This window comes from Suncus etruscus, chromosome 16, assembly GCF_024139225.1.
Source record: "Suncus etruscus isolate mSunEtr1 chromosome 16, mSunEtr1.pri.cur, whole genome shotgun sequence".
Taxonomy (NCBI): Eukaryota; Metazoa; Chordata; class Mammalia; order Eulipotyphla; family Soricidae; genus Suncus; species Suncus etruscus.
Window position 1 is genome coordinate 120840 of NC_064863.1, and position 7662 is coordinate 128501.

Here is a 7662-nt window from a genome sequence, read left to right on the forward strand (position 1 = left end):
TAGAAGGAGTCTTCACTCTGAAGTATGAAATCATTTGCTGTAAATGAATAGGTTTTCTTTAAATTGGTTTTGCAGTAGAATAGTAAGACAGCTGCAATAAAGTGTTAAAATTTTTATGATTAAACACAATAGCATGAACTATGATTATTAAAGGTATAAAAACTGATTTTTTAAAAAACAAACAACTGTTTTTACTATGAAGACTTTAAGTGAATAATTTGTAAAAAATATTATATACTAAATTAACTAAATGCTTAGATTATTATAAAATATAGTTAAAGACATCTGATACATTTACACACTTAGAACTTAAGACTAAAATTATATTTAATACTAGTTAATTTGCTTATAAAGTTTAGTTACTTTTATATATTACTTATAAAATTATATATAATATATTTTTCATTTATATTATTTTTTTTACTGCGACACAAATATACAGATTTGTATAATGTGCTGATATTTTGAATGCACTTAAAATAATAGTTCTTTCAATGCAGAAATAAAGAACAACCATTGCTGTAGCACAAGTTAAAACTAAGGGTACTATAAAGCATACTTAGGTGTTTACTGTGCATTAAATTAACTATATTGTTTAAAAAGGCTAACCACATTATTTTTCACATAATTTTGTAAATACTTTAAAAATTAAAATAAAACTTTTAATAGAAATATAAGACTTAATTTTAACACTTTTGTGTTCGTTTGGATTTTAAAACACAAAGAAGTTTTTCTTTTACCAATATTTTGTTATCTGTAAAGTGACAGAATTATGACCTTGCTTTAAAATTTTCTGAGAGGCATGAAAAAAAAATTTATTGCCTTTATCTTTCTGTTGCTTTTTAATGTTTTAATAATTACTTTACACTACTTAATGCACTAAACCTAATAACACATATTTGACGAAGTGTAGGGCTGACAAGGTGAAGCAGAGTTTTTCACTGATAACTTGGGGAGGGGCTAGCACAGTTAACAGCAGGAAGGTTAGAGGCAAATTATTTACAGTTAGCAGGGTGTAATGATATAGAGAAAAAAAAAAAGCAATCTTTTAAGATTAATTACTAATTTATTGGAATTAGAGGGAGTGGCAACCGAAGAGGGGAGTCTGGGTTGCAAAAGCACCATGAGAATCATGGTTTTATTAATTGATTTGAGAATATGCAAGAGATGCTACTTTTCAGATTTTTTTTTTTTGAATAACAAAGATTGGGTATTTCAAGGTGAATTGGAAGGCTTAAAGTGGGAGTGTCAGGGCTTGAGCTGGCTGTTCTCCAAGGCTGGCAGGAAAGAGGCTGAAGGAGGCTGAGGATTGGTTTGAGCAAAGTAAAGGGTACATTAGGCTCAGAAGTTTTAACAGCAAAGTGTAGATATCGCAAGGTTTTATGGCTTAGCAGATGATACTTTGTAATTATCCTGCTTACTGTGCCCTTAGAATTTTTTGTAGGCACTGCAGCAGTTTCTGTTTTATGGCACTTAGCCTCACTTTTATTAGTTTGTTCCTTTGAATTCTCAAGAGGGGGGGCTTGGCCGTGGAATTCAGTGGGCAGAGGACAGACAACTATAGATTTAGGAGGGGGGGGGAAACGCCTGAAGGGCAGAAATCTGTGAATTAAGAGAAGCAGCCTGTTTTTGAAGGCTTAAGATTTGTTTAAGATTTTTAATTTGGCCAAGTAGTTTCATATCTATAGCTTTAAGAGGGGGAGCGGTGAGAGGAGGGAATCTGCCATGGTTAGGGACTGAGCGTTCTCCGCGGTGGAGGCTGCTGAGCAGGCGGGGGAAGACTTTCTCCATTAGGGAGAAAGACAGGAAAGGTAGCGCTGGTTTTTGAGCCAAGAGCATTATCAAGTTTGTTAGAGAGGTGAGAGACCATGGATGTAATTGTGGTGAGTTGGGAACTCAAGTCAGAAAAATGGGGGGGGGGGAGAAAGCAGCAACAGTTTGTTGCCGGTGTGGGGGAGCTGCTGGAATGCCGGCTCTGGGGAGCGACTTCCAGGCGCAGAGGGCAGCAAGAGCCATGTTGGCAAGCTGGGACCTGGAAAGTGTGTGCTGTACCTTTAAGGTATGAAAAGAGGCGAGGCCAGCTATACGAGCTTAGAGATCAGAATTCCTGCCTGTCTGCAAGGGCTTTGCAGCGGAAAAAAAAGTTAACTTCCCAAGAGACAAAGAGTTCAGCTTTTAGATTCTAAGCAGGAGAGCGTGTAAGGGGCTTGGGGGCCATAGGAGGTTACGGCTTGAAATGGCTCTTTGAGGCTTTTCCAATTAAAGGCTTTGTATTGTTGCAATTGCTGGCTAAGGAGGGGAGGGTGGTGAAACAGGGACGGAGCTGAAGCTAGGGAAGTGAAGGGCTGTTTAGGATTTTGCACAGAGGGTGCAGCGGCCTCTTCTGTAGGGGTCTGGGTGCATAGAGCAGAAGTATGGACAGAAGTAAGGGAGGGATATAAATGAGAAGCATTAGAGAGATCTTTAAGAGCATTAGTTTACTTTGGAGACAAAGGTAGAAGAATCAGTGTGGAGGGAGGACAAGGGGAAGTATTCTCAGAGGGAGAAGGGAGATGAGAGACAGAATTAGAACGAGAGGGAGTCCTGGAACACTCACGGGAGACTTGTTGTACATGAGATTCAACGGCATGGATGATGTCTTTGGCGGTTCCGGCATTTTTAGTTACAATGATATCTCTTAACAGGCTCCAATATTGGAACATAATTTTTTCCTTCTGTGATCATCATTATTTACAAAATAATCACTCATTTCATGTCCTACTTTGTCCCAAGTGGACGCAACAATTTCTGGACAGGTAATAATAAACCAATGACATACATTATGAATAAACATAAGAAAATTACAAATATTCTTTTTTGGTAACCTCTACATGTCTGGCTTTCAACTCAGACTGAATATCAATAATGAATTTAAGTTCAGTACTCAATGAAAACACCCATGGAAGTGAAGCCAACGGGCGAAGCCCCAAGAGCCAATCAGGGGCGGTGATCAGAACGACTGAAAAAACTGCAGTTTAAATATTTGATTAAGGCTAACTCGTTTCAACGCCTACCCGGATGGGGTATATCCTGCGATTTACGAAACAGCTCCGGACTCGCCGACCCGTAGTCGTTCGGAGTGTGGCGGTGGTCTTCGAGCCCAGCGTTGGGCGCCAAAATGCGGGGTCCTGAAGCCCCCCCAGGGGGGACCCGGCCAGCAGGAATTAGCTGGAAAGGCTTCTCAGACAACCGCACTTCTATTTTGCTGAGTAGAAGAGCAACCACACCTGTAAAAAATCTGAAAGAGGTTAATAATAAAGACCCAAGGCAGCGTCTCACTGTTCAAGGGCAACTTTATTTGGCTACAGCTCCTTCTTATATAGAGAAGGAGAAGGGGGCAGTACAAGGGTGATGTCAATCACACTTTTGGCATGAAAATTACTTCATTATTCCAAATAAGGCAAGTGGGCAATACTTCTTGCAGTATCCATGGAAACATCTTGTGACCTTCTAGCTGCATTCCTAATTGCTTGACTATCAGGAGGTGGTGCAAGATGTGCTTGCCTCAGTGATCTTGAACAGACAATGTAGCATATACACAATAATGAATGTCTTGTAAACTCAGGGATATGGTTAAAGGAGTAAGGCCTCTTTTCTGGGAATGGTACTGGGCTGTGTTGCTCTCCTCTGGGCTAAAAGATTAATTATACTTTGCAGCTGCATTTTCCTTTCTCTTTGGCCCAAGAACTTACAGCAAGACTGCATGTAGCCTTTAGGTGAAAGGCTGGATTATGGCAGAAAGAATAGCAAAATGGCCTCAAACAAGTCAGTCCCCAACAGCTTTCAATTGGTCTCAATCCTCTCGCTCCTCGGAGTTTTACCACAGCCTTTTCCAGTGTTCGGACTGTGAAGTCTGCTGAAGACCCCTGACAGAGCCCTGCATCTAGACAAGAACGGCAGCCCTCCTCCCTCCCTCCCTCCTTCCCTCCCTCCCACCTTCCTTCCTTCCTTCCTTCCTTCCTTCCTTCCTTCCTTCCTTCTTTCCTTCCTTCCTTCCTTCCTTCCTTCCTTCCTTCCTTCCTTCTTCCTTTCAAATTACACCCAAAAAATATTCTAAATGCCAAGTCCTAGGCCTCCCTATGGTTGATGAGGAGAAGTGTTGTGTTTCTCTGCCAGAAGAACCACCTGAAGCTCTGCCATGCTGGATTCCTTATCACAGAAAAGAAAGTAGGGTCTTGACTGTGAAGGCTCCCTTAACGGCCTCATTTCCAAAGACCACAGCTCAGCCCTCTCTGCTGTGATATGCCAGGAGGCAGGTGGTTGTGGTTTCAGAAGGGGGAGGGTCTTTCTAGTCAGTATCTTACTTACTCAAACTTCTTTTCTGCTCCTGCCAATCTCCTGAATGAAAGGATTCTGGACTCTTTTTTGAATGTTTATTTGGTTTTGGAGCAACACATAATGGAGCTCAGGGATTATTCCAGGATTTGCACTCAGGAATTACTCCTGGAGGGTTCAGGAGACCATATGGGATGACAGGGTTCAAACCTGGGTTGACCGTGGGAAAGGCAAGTACCATGCCCACTGTACTATCTCTCAAGTCCCAAAACCCCCATTTTACTCATCACTATTCACAACATACTCAAACATACAATACAATACACACACACACACACACACACAAATTCCTTAATCTCTTTGGTCCTGTCTACCAGGGTTTTATTTATGAAAGAAGAGGCCTATGGTTAACATTTTCACCCACTTAGGAGGAAGCAATATTGTTAGAGCAGCTGTCCAGTTTTCAAGCCTCTTTCAATTCTTTGCAAGTGCTAATTAATTTTCTGGGCACTGAGATTTTTTTCCCTGAGAGAAAACTGAGAGATGGATCCTTTTATTACATACTAAATTGGCCTGAGACTAGATAGCAGGACACGAGTGACCAGATTGTCTCTCACTCATGTTTCTAACTCTCTCACAGTTGGAAACTTCTGAGCTGTGACAAAACTCCCAGATTCCCTGTTCACAAGTAAAAAATGTCATTCTTTCAGAGAGATGTGCACCAAAGCAATCTCATTCTATCCATTTTTCACATAGGCAAATATCTGGTGAGCATATTCCAGTGAGAAATACAATCACTGGTCCAAAAATTCAGAAAGACATGGAGACAGCACAGTTTTTTAGATAAGTGTCTTTTTTTTTCTTTTTTTTTTTTTTTTTTTTTTTGGTTTTTGGGCCACACCCGGCGGTGCTCAGGGGTTACTCCTGGCTGTCTGCTCAGAAATAGCTCCTGGCAGGCACAGGGGACCATATGGGACACCGGGATTCGAACCAATCACCTTTGGTCCTGGATCGGCTGCTTGCAAGGCAAACACCGCTGTGCTATCTCTCCGGGCCCTAGATAAGTGTCTTAAAGTGATTAAGTCCCTCCTTCATTTCATCATTGACTGAGTCTTGTGGCTTGTTTTGAGTTTCTACACATCTTATAATGTTATTGGATCATTTGAATGCATGCATTATTTGGAATTGGTTGGATTTTTAAAAGTGGGTTTTGTTCCTTTCTTTGTTCTCCTGTGGCTGGGTTATGTGCTTTCTAACCTGTAGGCAATTTCTACTTTGACCCTGTTTGTTCATTCTGTTAGCCAGTGAGTCATTTTGTGGGTATGTTGCCATAAATTCTCCATCTGGCATTAACAGCTTTGTCCTGAAAATGGACCATCACTGGCTTTATCTCTAACACTGCCCCAGTGAGAAACACACTCATCTGTGTACCAATGAATAGGAATGATAGATCACAATCTATGACATCTCTCAGCCTTCAGCAATAACATCAGGATCCTCCCAGACAATCTGTTAACCAAGAAAGAACCAGATGGCTCCAAGTTTTTCTCACTCCACTTGTGACTTCAGAGAGAAAAGGGAGTTGCAAACCTTCCTGTGTATGAACACCACACAACATAGACCAGCCTTGGCAACATCAACAACTTCAAAGAACCAATGAACTACAATTCAAGAGAGTTGAAACATTATTAAAATTAGCACACACACACACACACACACATACACACACACACATACACACACACATTCCATGTAAACTTTGTATTTGATTTGATTTGATTTGATAAGAGGGTCATTCTCAATCAGGAAAATTTTATATTTAAACTAATAATAGAATATAAGAAAACTTTGATGGGGTTCACCTTCCCTAAATGCTGGGGAATAAACTGGAACCACTCCCAGTAATGGGAGGCCTCAAGGTCTCCCCAACAATGCCAGAATAGGGGGGGGGCATATGGTGCTACAAATCAAATTCAGGTTATTGCAGATGATAGGCATAAACTCTGCAGCTTGAACTATCTTCCCAGCACCAAAGCATCAGTCTTTTGGGAACAGTTCACAATATCTGTCTGGCTCAGTAATAAGAAAGTGCATTTGGACTTTTCAAAAAGTTTCTCCAGGCAGGAAAAGGTCTATGTGTGAAAAAATGCAAATCAAGAGATAAGGACTCAAGGAGACTTATCCCTGCAAGGGGTTCCAGCAAGCATAGAAACTACAAAGATTTTTTTTTTTTTTTTTTGGTTTTTGGGCCACACCCGGCGGTGCTCAGGGGTTACTCCTGGCTGTCTGCTCAGAAATAGCTCCTGGCAGGCATGGGGGACCATATGGGACACCGGGATTCGAACCAACCACCTTTGGTCCTGGATCGGCTGCTTGCAAGGCAAACACCGCTGTGCTATCTCTCCGGCCCGAAACTACAAAGATTTTTATCTTCAAAAGATTCCCCCCCACCCCCACCAGAGATAGCACAGCAGTAGAGCATTTGCCTTAAACTCAGAAGGACGGTGGTTCGAAACCCAGCATCGCATATGGTCCCCCCAAGCTGCCAGGAGTGATTTCTTTGAGTAGAGCCAGAGTGGCCCCTGAGAGCTGCCTGGTGTGATCCGAAAAACCAAAAAAAAAAAAAGAGAGAAAATTTTTTTCCCTTTCTAGAAATGACTGGGGGATTTCCCCCCCCCCCCAAAAAAAAAAAAGCTCTGGGAATTCACTGCTGCCCAAAGTTTATTCTACAGTAACAAATAGCTATCTCTTTAGTCTAATACAGCTGGGGTTTGCCCTGATTCATTGCATATCTGAATTTCAGTTGTGAAGGACTTTGTAAACCACAACGGTTTCAATAAAATAAAATAAACTGAAAAATAATAATGAATGAAAATAAATATTCACTCCAATTCAGTAAATTCTTTCTAAGGCATGCATCCTATAGAAATAGAACCACTCTGCTTATTGAACCTACCACAGCCTTGTTTATAAAATGTCTGGAAATCTGAATGCCCATTAAGAGGGGAAATGGTTTTTGAAACTTAGAGGCCCATCACATCATAAAATATTTTACAATTTTTAAAAGTTAAATTTAGAATAATTTCATGAGTTGGGGGATTTCTATGAGCTATTGTTGACTGAAAAAGTTATGATCCTGAAAAGCTTTGTATAGTATGATTTTTATGACCATTGAAGAAGTACTGACCTATTCCTCAACACTCATAACAGGGAAATGCAGATCAAAATGACAGTGAGCATTATCACCTGACACCAGTGAGAATAGTATATATCCAAAAGTCTGAAAACAGAGCAAGAGAGATAATACAGGAAGAAAAGAACTTGTCATCTGTACAGGCAACCCAGTTC

General features: G+C 40.7%; 1 non-coding gene across 1 annotated transcript; it reads right to left on the minus strand.

Moving 5' to 3' along the window:
* Positions 1 to 449: 449 nt before the first annotated feature.
* On the minus strand, positions 450 to 578 carry LOC126033278 (small nucleolar RNA SNORA22). Its single transcript, XR_007504388.1, has one exon. It is a non-coding gene; the product is annotated as a small nucleolar RNA SNORA22 (small nucleolar RNA).
* Positions 579 to 7662: the final 7084 nt, after the last annotated feature.